Genomic DNA, 14423 nt, shown 5'->3' with positions numbered 1-14423 from the left:
TTTTGGGAATAAGAAAATAATTTGTGTAATGGATATCGCCGTATGATTTTACTATCGTGCTTTAACGTGTCTCCAATGGAAGCTGACATGGTAAAAGCTGTTGCGACGTAACAGTTGTATTACAAGTTGGAAATTGCGTTCAAATAGAATTCAAAGCCTCGTAATTTGGTAGCAAACGGTGAACAGTACGGTTAGTAGTTGCTCTGATGAGAGAACGCGCCGCTTTTATTTCCACGTGTTACAACCCCCATAGAAATACCTGACTACGGTCAAATACGCTGTTATTACGTGTAACAACAACTTTCGGTGCACGTGCGCGCCTTACCAATAGGAGCGGAACTTGTTACCTTAAATTTTCTATGGTCACAAATTTCGTCGGCACGTATCTCCGTACACGAAAATAAAGATCACGTTTGAATTATCCTAAAAATAGTTTCATATGGAAGAGACTGGTTTAGGCACTGTGATTTAGGTGGGCGATTGAGATAGCTGAAATAATGTAGAGTTTCGTATTAAGAAATTTGAATATGTTAAAACATGTTGAAGCAAGGAACATACAATTAATCGTTCGAGTTCACACCTATCGTAATCAATTTCAGTGATGACAAAAAAAGCAATATATACAATCAAAGCTATTTAACATCCAAGCTAGTGCAAAGTAATCAAACTTTAAAACGTTTTAAGTTACATTATATCGCCATTTAAATTATTAAAATTCCTTCGAAACTAATTCTAAGCAAACTATAGAATAACAAAACATTATCTTCTTAATTTCTGGATTCTTCAAACATTTGACCCACTGAACCATCATGGACCAGCATACAATGCGTCAAACTGACACGAGAAACGGACGAGAAACTAGAAGGGACGAGAGCTAAATCACTTTCTGCAAAGGGCCAATAAGTCGATAGTTATCGAAAAGGGAAGGGTCTTGACGATTTCTCCTTCACCAATGAAATCTTCCACGTTGAATCGTTCCACCCCTAGCTAACTAATTAGGATCCCGTGAAGCGTGCGACGATCGATCTCTCTAAAGCAGAGACTCTCCTCTGTCTCGTGGCGTTTGCGATTAATTTCCCTGCCTTTTCTTCGCTGGTGGCCGATTTCAATAAAGAAAAGAAGTGAAAAAGCGCGGACAAAGTGGCTGGAGCGCGACTAGGAATTCATAATGTTCGCGTATACGCCTTCCGGCCGTGGACCAGATTTCCGCACGAGGAAATCCCGAGCGTGGCGCTCGCGCGAATTAGCGAATGTCTGGTCTCAGATTCCCGGCGTGATAGCGCGATGCATACGTAATGCATTTCACGGCAGACTGAGTTCGGCCAACCCACAACGAGCATCTCGTTTTGCGGAGACCGTCACGAGCTCGCTATCATATCCCTTCGGAAAGCCCAGAGCGCCTTCCAACGTAACCCGTCCGGCTAGACACGGAGGAAACACCTTTTTGCTCGGCTCAGTCGACCTCCTCTAACCCCTTTCTTCGCTACGTTCCTATAATCCTGTTTAATAGGATTAATAGTTGGAACCTTTGTATCGTCCAGTTTGGAGAAATACACTGCCGTCTTTGTAGCAGGAATACCCGGTATTCTTATAGGCTGATGGATTAGGCGGGTTTAGCCGTACGAAATTTCTTTTCGCTTTTGTGATTTATTTTTAATATTTTTTCCTCTTCTTTGTTAGAAGTTCGAACGTTTTGTGTTAGTTTCGTCTCAATGGAAAATTTCGTAAACAGATAGATAATATCCTTGTTGGTTTCCTTACGTGTTACAAAGAATTCCGCTTCTTTGGTTTATTTTTGCCACTATTTCTACCTGTCACCTAATAATTCTTATATTACTTATCTATTTCACGTGGATAATTAAAATACAAATCAGCCATCTTCTATTAGCTACGTTACAATTTTGAAATGTATTATACGCTTAATACGAATCAACGAGGAAATTTAGTAAATGTATGTGACGATTAGACGATCTATGGATTTGTAAGGCAATGTATCTCTTGTTAGGTTTTTTATTAATATTAATTTTTGGCTGTCTTATGGTTTGTATCGTCAAGTAGCGATATCTTACAAACATGTACTTCAATCGGAAATTTAAAGTTACCATACAATAATCGAAGTTCTCTAACCAGATAGTGTTTTGTTTTCGGACGAAACGATTCAGACGAAGCGGACGTTGAAAATTTTTAGTTTGAGATGTAAAGAAACGAAGTTTTCTATTCGTGTTCACTTTAATAGAGTGTCAGAATAATCGAGTTGGTATTTTATAAATTAACTCACATCCTGTGTACTAATTTATCATACTGCTCCGTGCACTTGACATCGAACCAATAATTTTTAACGATTATAAATGATATTGGCTCACCACTATATCTACTATAGTATTTACGTATTAATTAATTACTTTCCTGTAGGTATATCATATTATTAAATAGCTGTTTAGTACGACTGCAAAAATTTGATACTACGAAAGTGAAATGTGTGAAGCTTGATTCATGAAACATTTCATTAAGCATGTGCCACTCTACATTAAGAGACTCAAGAACCACTAAATGTTAAAACTACAGTTTAATCAAAATCTAGGTTCATTCCGAGCAATTTACTGCATCGCTCGCAATGAATAGAATTCTTCCGTAAAAAAAGCAGAAGAATGATATCATTTATATACAGACCATAACCTACATCAAGAACACGAGTCGACAATTACAAAACGACCGTCCAATAATACCCGAGCCAATCGCATCGCAAGACTTACAACGCAAACACTGTTCAAACTTTCGATCTCATTACGCAACGAGCCATACATCGTTTGGTGGCATTTCTCGGCTCAATTAATCTGGACGCTCTTAATAACGTTCTTGAACCCTTTTGAAGGCAGCTGCCGGTGGACTATTCCCGTCTCTCGATTCTTATGGTTTCGCGTACAGAGACCGCGGCCGGCTACCCTGAGTAAATTTGCAACTTGCGCTCCAATTTACTTAAGCTGTCCGGTGCACGTGCTAGCAAAACGGGGATCGGCAGCTGCGAGCGGATCGAATTGCTCGCACGCGTAGGAGCGCGTGCGCGTGTTTGTGAATGGCGTTGACGTGGCCAATGTAAAGCTAATGCTCGTTTAATGCACTACCATCGAGGTGCTACTCGTCGCGTCTGATAACCAACCAGGTCGCAGATTTAACGTTATTTTGCGCGCCAGCCTTCGCGCGAGTTTTCGCTTCCGTTCGTGCCTGCTGTCACGCTCGGTCCCGCTCGACCGGAAACACGCTCGCTTGACGTTCCCTGTACGCGTTAATGCGTTATTAATAATCGATCCCGACTCATCACCGACGTGATAATAGCATTGCGGCAGCCGGCCTCTCGTTGAATTTTGCACGCCGTGTTTGCGCCTCGGTGTCGTTAGACCGTGTCCACCAGCCTCGCTAATCGTCGCAAATAAAATTTGTAACGATCGGATCCCCCGGCTAATTCCCGCGAAGTTTCCATGATGTTTGTTTCCACGGTTCATTGTCTTCGTTATCGCGCGTTCATAACCGTACGCACACACTTGCACGTTGGAAATGGAAAAAGTCGGTTTTGAAGTGCAGTCTCCTCTTCGATGGAATTATAAAACAGCGAGATTTCGGAAGGGGAAAAATCGTATTTCTCGATAAAGTTTCAATATAAATCATTCGAAAGGCTTTTGTTCGATTCAAAGCTAATTTGTCTCGTACTGTATTATTTGTTAAATTGCAGTTCTTTTACGGTAGAAAATCTGGAATTTTCTTGCGTCGAAAATTTTCTCCCTTTCGAAGAATATCTTAATTTTCGGATATATCGAACAGAAAGCTGATATTCAAACGAGACAGGAAATTAAAATAACGTGACACAATTAATATCTCCAAAATCTCGTTAGACTACAAATTTTATACGATCAAATTCATCGGAGTTCTGACTTTGACTGGTAGTCTAAAATTTCGAATTTTACTTTACCGATAAAACTGTTTCGCAACGTTCCTTGTTTTTCCTATCCTTCGTATAAAAATCACAATAAAATAGTAGAATAATTCGTATTTTCCTTTTTTACACAAGTCGCCGTAAAATGGTTAAAAATCGACCTACAATGTTTCTCCACATATACTCCTTCAGTGCAATAATACGAAAAATAGATCGAGAAGCTTCCTAATATAATACCGTAATATCGAAAAACTCAACAAGCGGGTCCGATAGATTGCACAGAACAACAAGCCGTAAGTCTCGGGGAAAATCATTTTTATATCGTCCCGAAGATAACTCGTTTCCGAAGATAACTCGTTCCGCGTGGACCAACATAAATTTCTTAACGGCACACGGACTTATCGTACATTTTTAGCTGTGGCCGTTTGTCGCCAATTTACGATCGAAACGACGCACGTTGGATACGGGATTTTTTCGTAAACGCGCGCTCTTTTTCATCGGAATCGCCGATTCCGATCGGGATCAATTTGCGACTGGAATGCTCCCGCTGGGTCAACGATGACCCGGTACGCCATTTCACGAGGGCATCGTATGATGACGGGGAAAACCACGGGAACCGAAAGTCAAGTACGTACTCGACTTGTACGTTGGCCAGTTTGCGAATAGTTTCGTCGTATTCCGGGCTGCAAGTACGTGGAAAGCGTTCGTTGTTCCGGAAAGAAGGTCATAAACCGCGAAATAGACGAAATTCATGACTCGCGACGAGCAAGGGAAAATGTCCCTTTAGCCACTCGGGTCGAAGAAAACGTGGCTGTGTTCTCTGGTCGTGTAAAGTCGTCGATATCCGGCCCACGCCACGGCTGGTTTGATGTCCTCGCATAAACCCGACCCTGTTGTTCCATGTTCTATACAAGGATATGAGGATACGAGGCTGCTCTGGTCAAGAAACGATGGAAAGAAAGCAACGAAAACGTCGATCTCCTCTCTCCTTCATCTACATTCGACGAACGGGAATGAGGAAATTCTACTGTATCCCCTCTCGTCCCTTTGAATAATGTAGTCATTCGTAAATTTCAAACTGTCTCGGGATCTTCCCCAAATGCCTGGATAATGTGGCAGCCAGCCTTTAGACTTTGCTGATCTGCACGAAGAAATTCTGAATGAAGAAATTCACATAGATTGGGAAAGGAAGCGTACACTCTCGCTCATAACTATGAGCTTTTCGATTTTATATAGGTTGTGCTAATTCGCTAAAATCATTCAGAAAATGGCTAATCATTGTGAAACGTGCAGTGCAACGAAGACTTGTGCAAATTATTTATAATGGTAACAAGAGGAACGCGACGAATACGAATTAAGAATCAAAGTTTGGTACGAGTTAGATACGAAACTCAGAAATGCTTGTTTGAAAATTGAAAATTAGAATTATAGTACAGTAATGGTCGTGAAAAGGGTTGTATCTTCGAATCTATCGGTTTATTCTCTGTATCGACTATTTCACATATCGAAATAGTTAATTTATCTTCTACCTACTTCTAAGATTAATCTCGCTGTCTGTAAGTCTTCTAATACTTACAAACAACAGAGTGTACATGCAGATTCGCGTAGAGAACGCGCTTTGTGTTCGATCGTTAACTCTTAACCACATTTTTCCCTTCGTTTGTTCGGATTTTCTTTTTTCGTTTGTGCTTTCGGTATCTAGGTTTTTCGTAATTCACTTTTTCTAATTGGGCTTTTTTCTTCCTACCGAAAAAGTTTTCTACGTTTTAATGAAAATGAAACGTAATACCCAAAGTAGCCGAGCACGCGAGGCGAGGGGTATAGCCGACTAGATGCGTTTGATATAAAAGGGACGCTGTCAAAGAAACAGAAGCTAATTGGATTAAAAAGATGTATATCCCCGTTTACCGGGCTCGCGTATACAGGATGAATCAGAGAAAGAGTGCAGCAAAGTTAGCTGATTAAAAGGTATATTCTTTGATTCCTTTTTATTTAAATTTATTTGTTTCGTTCTAATTATTCTCGGCACGGTCGTTACGTTACGTTACGTTGGTTCGGTGAAGAAGTTGCGCGAGAGGCGCAAGACGTGGTCTCAAAATTTTCCTCGATGTACTTTGAAATTAACAAAAACTGGGTCTTCTAAACTTCCGTTTTTGAAGCGTATCCTCGCTGAGTTATGGAACGAATTACGTCGAGCTGCTTCTAAGTAAACTTAGAAACTGGGATGATCATTAAGGTTGTTTGTCAACGATCTTACTCGTGGTGTATTTTGAGTACAAAGTACTAACATTTCCTAGACGTTATACACGGTATGTATAAGCACGTACTGTGCGAGAATCGATTCGAATATGCGCCAGGAATGGTCCAAATCAAACTAATTTCAACTATGGAACATATCAAATTAGTATAAATTGATTTTTATGAAATTTATATTGGAGATAGAGTTCTGGGAGAAACGTGTAACATATATTACAACACTTTAAGGAATAGTTTATGTTGAAGAACTGAAAACATCCCTCGAAATTGAGGGTTGGAATATTCAAATCTTCAAATTGAATATTCAATTTGATGTTGGAATATTCAAATTGATTGTTGTTGTGTGGTGAATTCAGTTACGTATAACATTTAATGAAAAACACATTTATTTAAATAATGCATTAAAAACCTGAATATTTTTGGTAATTTTTCTTGATAAATATTAATTTGTTACGTTATAAATATGTTTTCTAAAAATTTGGTGAATTATGAACTACAGTAGAGAATAGAATAAACGCGTTTATTGAATATCGTCTATAAAATTTCGACTGAAAAATAACTTTTGTATCTAATTCACTTCTTTGTCTTTCAATTTAAATCAACTTGAAAAACATCTCCAACCTGAACAACCTATTAATTAATCCACAGATTTTCGTGCTTCCACCCACGTTTGGCTCTTTGAATTTTCCTAAATCCTTCGATACTTTGTCTGAATCACCCTGTACACAGATTTTCGGACAGAACGCGAAGAGGACACAGACGAACGTGAAATTCAATTTCCCTCGTAAGAATATTTTCATTACTTGCCTGGCTCTTTCCTCCCCGAGGATTCTGATCCTACCCCCCGATGATGACAAACAAGTGCGTTCAGCGGGGAATATTAAACTTGTCCTTGAAAAGTCGACCTCCCCAGCGCCAAGTGATTTCATCGTTCGGCCAGGGAAAAGAAAAAAAGAAAGAAGAAGAAGTGGAAAAGGAACTTGATGAGAGAGAAAGATTTCAGTTGCTCTGATCCGGTGAAAAAGCAATCGGTAAGCAGGAAAACCGGTCACGGCCGGTATAATGCAGGGTGAAGACTGGCTGTATAGTAGAGGACGTAGAAAGAGAGAGAAAACGAAGAACGAAAACGGGACGGCTAAACTCGAAACGAGGTAAAAATTGATTCGGCAGGTGAAACCTCCGGCTCTGTTCTCTGTTGATTTAAGCAACGTACCGGCTGCCTCGTGCTCTATAATCATGGTGAGCAGTCCGTTATTACTCCACCGCCAGTACCTATCTACCCTCTCGTTCCTTCCTTTTCTGCCTGGTTTCCACAGCTTCTCTCATCCTCTTCCACCTCCTCAACCCTCCACCTCCTCTTTTCGTCTTATTGTTTTCTCTTCTTCCTCTCTGCGCACCCATACTCTCGCTACATCCCTAGCTCGTTCACTCGTTGAGGATCCTCTCTCTCTCTTTCTCTTTCCTCATCTTGCGCCGGACCTAGTCTTTTGGATTTCTTCTGTTGTTCGCAAAAGGCGCTTCTTGTCGAGGCGTTCGCCTTGGTAACGAGGATAACGAGGATCGCTTCTAAGACCGCAAATAATAAATGCTTTTCTGAGCCCCGTAACATCGTAAAATTCCAACCGGCGTGATTTTACCGCGTCGCTTTCCCAGAGAGGAATGGCGCCACGCCGTGGTGGCCACTGTCCGAGAAGATTGCCGGGTTATACGCGTTTCTTAGTTATAGTGGAGTTCGAGTTGTTCGACGTAAGAAAGATTATGGACGTTTTATACAATTGAACTAATATAGCAGGACACGGTTGTACGATTACTCAACATCTGAAAATTCAGTCTGAAACTTTGCGTAGAATAATGAAACTACGCGTATTTTATAAGACACCGCAAGGATGGGAAATATCACGTGCTTTAGGCACAAGAGAAAATATCAAACTCACTAAAATATTTCAAGTTACAGTAGCGCGCGCTTCAGTTCCTACAGAATTACGACCAAACATTCTCAATTAACCGAATAGGTAATTTTATGAAATTTAACTTTCGTTTATCCTATAACTAGAACGTAGCTGAAAGCGAAAAACAGGGAGTCTGTGAGATAGAACGAAACGTCGTAGAAAATTAATGAGTAGAAGCGCTATTTTCAGTTCGAATATAGCCACGTTAATGATATCATTGTAATCGTAAGAATCTAAACAACCCAATTAAATCTTAAAACCCAATCTTATCCTATCTGACGCAACAAAATGACGCTCGAAGAATTTAGAAATTATGCTACGAGGGGCCCTGATTCTCGTCCTTGTTCTTCGCATCTTTCTTTCGTCTTTCTCTTCGGTTCGAAATTCGCCTAACCTCGGAATCGTGTAGCAGAGGATCATAACGAAAATTAGCGAGACGGCTACCGGTCGCAAATTCTGATGGACCCTCGTCGTTTTCGCCGAGGAACACTTTCGGTTTCTTCTTCGTGTTACACGGTTACAGATATTGAAGGAGCAACGCAGTAATCGTGGTAAATGTAATGCGGAGGTTCGTATGCAAATTGGCCCAGTTGTTATTACGCGGCGGCCGCGTACGAGCCGGCAGCCGAGATTGATAGATCATAAGGAGACGCGATAATGGAAAGCTGGGATGGAGTTGTTGAGTCGAGACTCGAGACGTCGTTGGGGATCGTTGGTTCGCGTTTCGTTTGGGCCCACGTTGAAATGTGGCGTCCGCAGCGCATAAAATAACCATGCGAATTTACCCCTACGCCGCTCCTGTAATATTGCTGCACGGCGGCGGCTGCTTAATATTGTACATGCTTTGCGATGGGTAGGCCTGTTTCTCCGCAACCGGGTAAAAGAGACCGAGGCTGAATTGTTATAGCCGCACAATGGGCATGCTGGGAATTTTTGATGCGGAGATTCGAGATGAATTTCTGGTGGGTTTGATCGATCGCCAAATATCGCGAAAATATCGCGAAATAAATCAGCAGGAAATATTTCAATTTTTCGACTCCGCCTGGTTTATACGCGTGACTGATTTTTATACGGCCAATTTTAACAACTGGCAGGCCGCGAACGCTTTAACTTCGGTTCCGATGAAGTTTTGTAAAGCTCCTTTAATTTTACAGATAGACAAAAGTTTTATTAAGAGAAATTGAAAAATTGCTTTTCGACATGTTAGAAGAAGCTGCAGGACAAATTTTTACGAATATCTAAGTTAGAAGAATATCGAATGACGTTTTGTGTCTGCATATTTTTTTTCTGTATTTAAAAACGTGTTAGAACTGCGATTTTCAATATACGTGGATATTTCAAGGTAGGGAACAGGTTCGTCGAATTCGAATTTATCTTTGATATTTGAATCATAGTATACCGAGGGATAGATATTGTTTTCTCTTTAAATATATTACTACGTTTGTCGTACATTTATATGGTCCTATTCAACGATTGCAAACTTCCACAACGCTATGCGGAGAATGTGTTACAGAATGTTATTCAACACATACATGTTCGCAGGAAATTTAAATTTGTCCGTGATGTTTCGAAAATAAGTTGGGGAATTATTATATTGGCAAATTGAATTGTGTATTACATATCGCGTTATAACGTTTTATTTCGTTATATTTAGTGAATATTTTAAGCACCATTAATGCGACTACCTCAAATTACCTGTTTGAATTAATAACCAAAATTTCAACCTTCTACATATATTCGTATAAATTAAGTTCTAATTATTCTCAGTAAACAATTCCGCATCTGTTTTTACTAAAATATCACAACTACCAGAATAATTATAAAATCACGTGTTTCGATCAATAAGAGAAACGTCAATATTTTAAGCATAAGTTGTAGTTCGCACATAGTTCTTATCTTATATTCTAGATATTTTTACAGCAAGCATCTCGTCCGATTTTAGACAATAAATCGAAGCAAATAATCGTGAGACAGAGATGCACCACTATCCATAGGAAATTCAGTATTGTCACAGTATTCTCCGGACGCATCGAGGCTTGTTTCTCGTCTCTCAGATAGATCCCCCCTGTGCTTTCTTAAAATCACACGGATCCGCGTACTCCCTCGGTTTCTGCTCGTATCACTCGATCAGGGAATACAAGGTGAATCGTATTTCCTATATGCGGTTTTTGAACTCGCATTCAGTCGGTGTCGCATAGCATAGAGAAAGAAGTAAAACCGAGTCGTCTGATACGGTATACACAAAATGATCCACCCACGTTTCGCGTTATCCTGACAAGAAATACTTTGTTGTTCGTGGACCGAAGTCGTTGGTCGCCGTTCCGCCCGTCTTCGTGCTTTTACCACTCTCTTCTCTCTCCGTCTTTTCCTTTTTTCTCTCCTCTTCATTTATATTTCACGTTTCACAACGTCTAACGCCTCCTTCGGATGTTAGCTCGAGCGTTTCCCCTGTCACCGCTCGCGTCCGGCCGTAAAACAAAGACGAGTGCCCCGTGTCGTTCGCTACGTTTATTCAAATGAGAGACTTGTAATTCGGGAATTCACCGCCCAGCTCACCGTGCATGTTGCCGAACGACGCTTCGTGTTATGCGCCAAGAAATTTCATCCCGGAATTCCAGCTCTATCCCCCTTGGCCGCCTTCCTCTCCGTCTCTACCTCTTCCTCGTCTTCGTCGAGTCTTCGCTGGCCCTTTTCCGCCACGCGAGAGACCGAGTCCTCCCTCGAAGAGCTTGCCTCGACGTCGCACGCTTTATCCTTGTCCCATATTTTTCCTACTTTACACGCAACTTTTTCCCTTGCCTCTGCGAACAATGGCACCCGGAACCACGTACGCTCCTGTTTATAAATATCAGCACACTTACATGAAATATCGTAAGATAAAGCATAAAAGTGTTTCGGAAATTATTAACCCCCAATTTGGTATCGTCTGATTTTAGACGAAGTTAAGAATCCATAATAACTTTAATTAATATAACTTCCATTTATCAAAGAACAAGATTTTTGTCCAATGTTAATATATTCGGTTGTGGATCATTACGAAAGTATAGTTCAATAGCGTGTATATATCACCTTGTATCTGGAGATTATTTTGTTATTTATTTCAAACAAAAAACTTCTGATAACTTTGCCATAGGTTTATTCGAATTATTTTTAGGTTTTCATATTTTCTCTTACAGTATTCTAAGATGTACGATATTTTCTCATTCTTTCATTATTACGTTAAAAGATACGAAAAGACTAATCTCGTAATATACAACAAGTTTGATCGTTCTGTTTAAGATTAGATTTTATGACGTCGAGGTTTAGAGTGGCTCGAATAATCCTATCTTACTATACGTTACTATAGTTATGAGTATATGTGAATGTTTTATCTGGTGGATTCAAGACCATCGAGCAGAGCCACTACCCCCATGGCAATCTGCAAATGTGGTTCGATGGAACGATGGCGACGAACGAATTCGACGAGATTAAAATATCGCGTCGTTATTATTAATAACGAGAGCGCGGAGTGAATTTTCTAATGGAAGCCGGACGTCTGATTTATTCGAGGCCGGGGGTGAGATCGATCGTGATTGCGATTTCAACGGCGCGTAGTATTTCGCCGGGAAAAGAACCACCGTACTATCGGTGGCCACGGTCTGCGTGAATTATTGGTCTATGAAGTGCAAAAATAAACGTTCGCTGGCTTCGTTACTTGCCAGCTAACCGTGCCAAGACGAATATTCACAGTAGACTGTTCCGAATATTTATCGTTCGCTATAACATGTATAACTGGGGTTATTTGGTCCTTTTTCTAATCATTTTGTGCTTGTTGTAGTTGTTGCGTGCGAGACAAGATCGTGTACATGATTTCTTTGATGCCTACGTCGCATCCTGGAAGCGATGCACCTCGTCTTTTAAAATATTTCACAAATAAAAGTACGGAATATCGTATTTAGGAATTTTTACGCAGAGAAATATCTTTATACATAGCTACAGAAATAAATAACAGTGACTACGCGTTATTAAAGGTTATTTTACAAAAATGGTGCTAGCATCTTTTCAAATAACAAATATTGATTTTTATGACCGCGTAAAAACAGATTAGCTTTATCAGAAAATAAAATGTTATTTCTCGTTAACATTTTATGGGAACATTATGTAAAGTACATAGACACGCTCGGTTACAATCACGACAACGGAACAGCACTTTGTGTGCGAAAAATATTAAGCTGAGGTCTCTTAAACGATAATTTACTGACTAATAATAATTGTAAATTGACAAGTTATGTCTCCTCCTTTGCAGTTTCATAATGTTTTTTACACACGATAATCGGATAATTTGTCTCCCTTAATGATATAAGTTGACATACGAACAGAAATTATCGCACAAACGTATTTACACCAATTCCACTGGAAACTTCTCCAGAAATAAAAATGCACACAGTCGAATCGACGGACAAAAGCTTCTACGAGATGCATAGTTACCGCAACTCGAACTTGCGGTAATGATTTCACGAGCGTCGTTTGGTGTACCACTTGCAGGATGTCGGTCGAGCAATTAGCTGAATCGACGCACTTTTTAAAATATGTTTACCTTGCATATAAAATATTTAAATTGCATCGCCGGTTTCGTGACTGCCGTGTTCCCAACAGGGTTGAAGCAAACCTGAAACTGGGTCGAAGTAGACGGCGAAGTGAACGAGCTCACAGGGCCTCAACAGAAACCGTGAAGGTGATGGAAGATTTCTGCAAACTTTGTCCCCGCCGTTAAGTTCAACTTCAAATGCAGACGGTATTGCTATCACCGGTCGATGGATCTCACGGAAATACTTCGACAAACCGACGTCAATTTTAGCCAACCATCATCCATACATTGGTAAATACAAAACCAGATTTAATCCAGTCTGTCTTCGAATCTGGCATTTCGTCGAACTTTCAAGAGTTTCGAGGAAAAAAAGATCGTATGTTTTTTTCGCCCAAAGGGCTGTTTGACTATAAAAGTGCAACTCCTCGAATTTCTTCGCCGCTTTTTGCTAAACGAAAATGGCTCGCGTATACGAAGGTAGGTCGATGGATCAAATATTTGGAAGGTTTAATTGCTAATTGGAGGTTTACAATTGAGGTTTCGTGTTCGGGTATAATTACATCTCTTGGTGTACTAGTTTGCAAGACGGGACAAAGTTGCGCCTTTTAAAAATTTTATCAACGTAGGAAATAGCGAAGTTCATCATGAAAACGAGTTTCATATTCCGACAACAAATTCATCGTTATCAGCACACATGTTGCATCGACGCATTTATCTAACAAGAAGTAACATCGCTACTGATACAATTGCTGCATTTTTATTTATTCCGCGTTTCGACACAATGCGCTCGACGATTAAACGTCGCTTTTCCGTGATTTCAAAACCATCTAAAGTCCTGTTCGCTATCCAAACGATCTTTCAGCAAACGTTTACTGCTAACGATTATTGATTCGTTCGTTAACGGCGTGAACGGCTATGCATAATAAAAATATAACGATTGGAAGCTAATATCAACGACGTAACACAGATAATAACTCAATTTGAATGAAATGCACTTTGCTCGCGCGCGGTTAATTTATCGACAGTGACGGTATTGAGCGAAGCTTGAATCGCAAAATGGAATTGCCCGTTGTACGATCACAAGACTGGTATTGTTACACGTCGTCTGAGAAAGAAACGCGGTGTTTCGTAAGGGGAGCACTTCAGACTTAAAAAGGATAAGAAGTCAAATGCGTGGCATGAATAAAGCATTATCAGTGTTCCTTTCGCTCGGAAGCGTGTTCTTTGACGTAAATGCACGCTTTTTACTCCATCGGGTGTCTTACATGCTAACAAGTCAGCAGGAAAGGTAGCACGATTTTACGAACTCGCAGACTCATTCCTTTTCTCATTAACACGATACTGCTACATACCGATCGTGATTTTTCTCGATGATTGCTTTCCCAGCGATCTTCTTTTGGCCAACCTTTTTCTCGATCGATGATTCTGGGAAAGTTGCCAATGAGATGCCATATCGTTTATTGCATATTACGCAAAGGAAAATATTTCCTTTAACTTCGACTTTAATTGTACAGCAAAAACTGTAGAAATATTTGTTCATATATAATAATAACATCAAATACTTCAATGTTTTATAGTATACAGAGAGTTCTGTATCGAAGTTCAACTTTACTTAAGTAGTCTCAAATTACAGATTTTGTTACTCGTACCAGTTTCCTTCTGAACCTTTTGAATTATCAGCAATCTTTTCTTTCCTCTTTTAATCATCACTATCTTTTTCCAT

General features: G+C 40.1%; 1 long non-coding RNA gene across 1 annotated transcript in view; it reads left to right on the top strand.

The window, feature by feature from the left end:
* The window catches only part of LOC117151597, a 68198-nt gene extending 55211 nt beyond the window's left edge, over positions 1-12987 (top strand). The window contains exon 3 of the long non-coding RNA XR_004461625.1: positions 12769-12987. This is a non-coding gene — a long non-coding RNA (uncharacterized LOC117151597). The remainder of the gene's footprint in view (positions 1-12768) is intronic.
* The last annotated feature ends 1436 nt before the right edge of the window (positions 12988-14423 follow it).

This window comes from Bombus impatiens, unplaced genomic scaffold (genome assembly GCF_000188095.3).
Source record: "Bombus impatiens unplaced genomic scaffold, BIMP_2.2 scf_0317, whole genome shotgun sequence".
NCBI classification, from domain to species: domain Eukaryota; kingdom Metazoa; phylum Arthropoda; class Insecta; order Hymenoptera; family Apidae; genus Bombus; species Bombus impatiens.
This window is presented reverse-complemented; position numbering and strand designations above follow the sequence as displayed.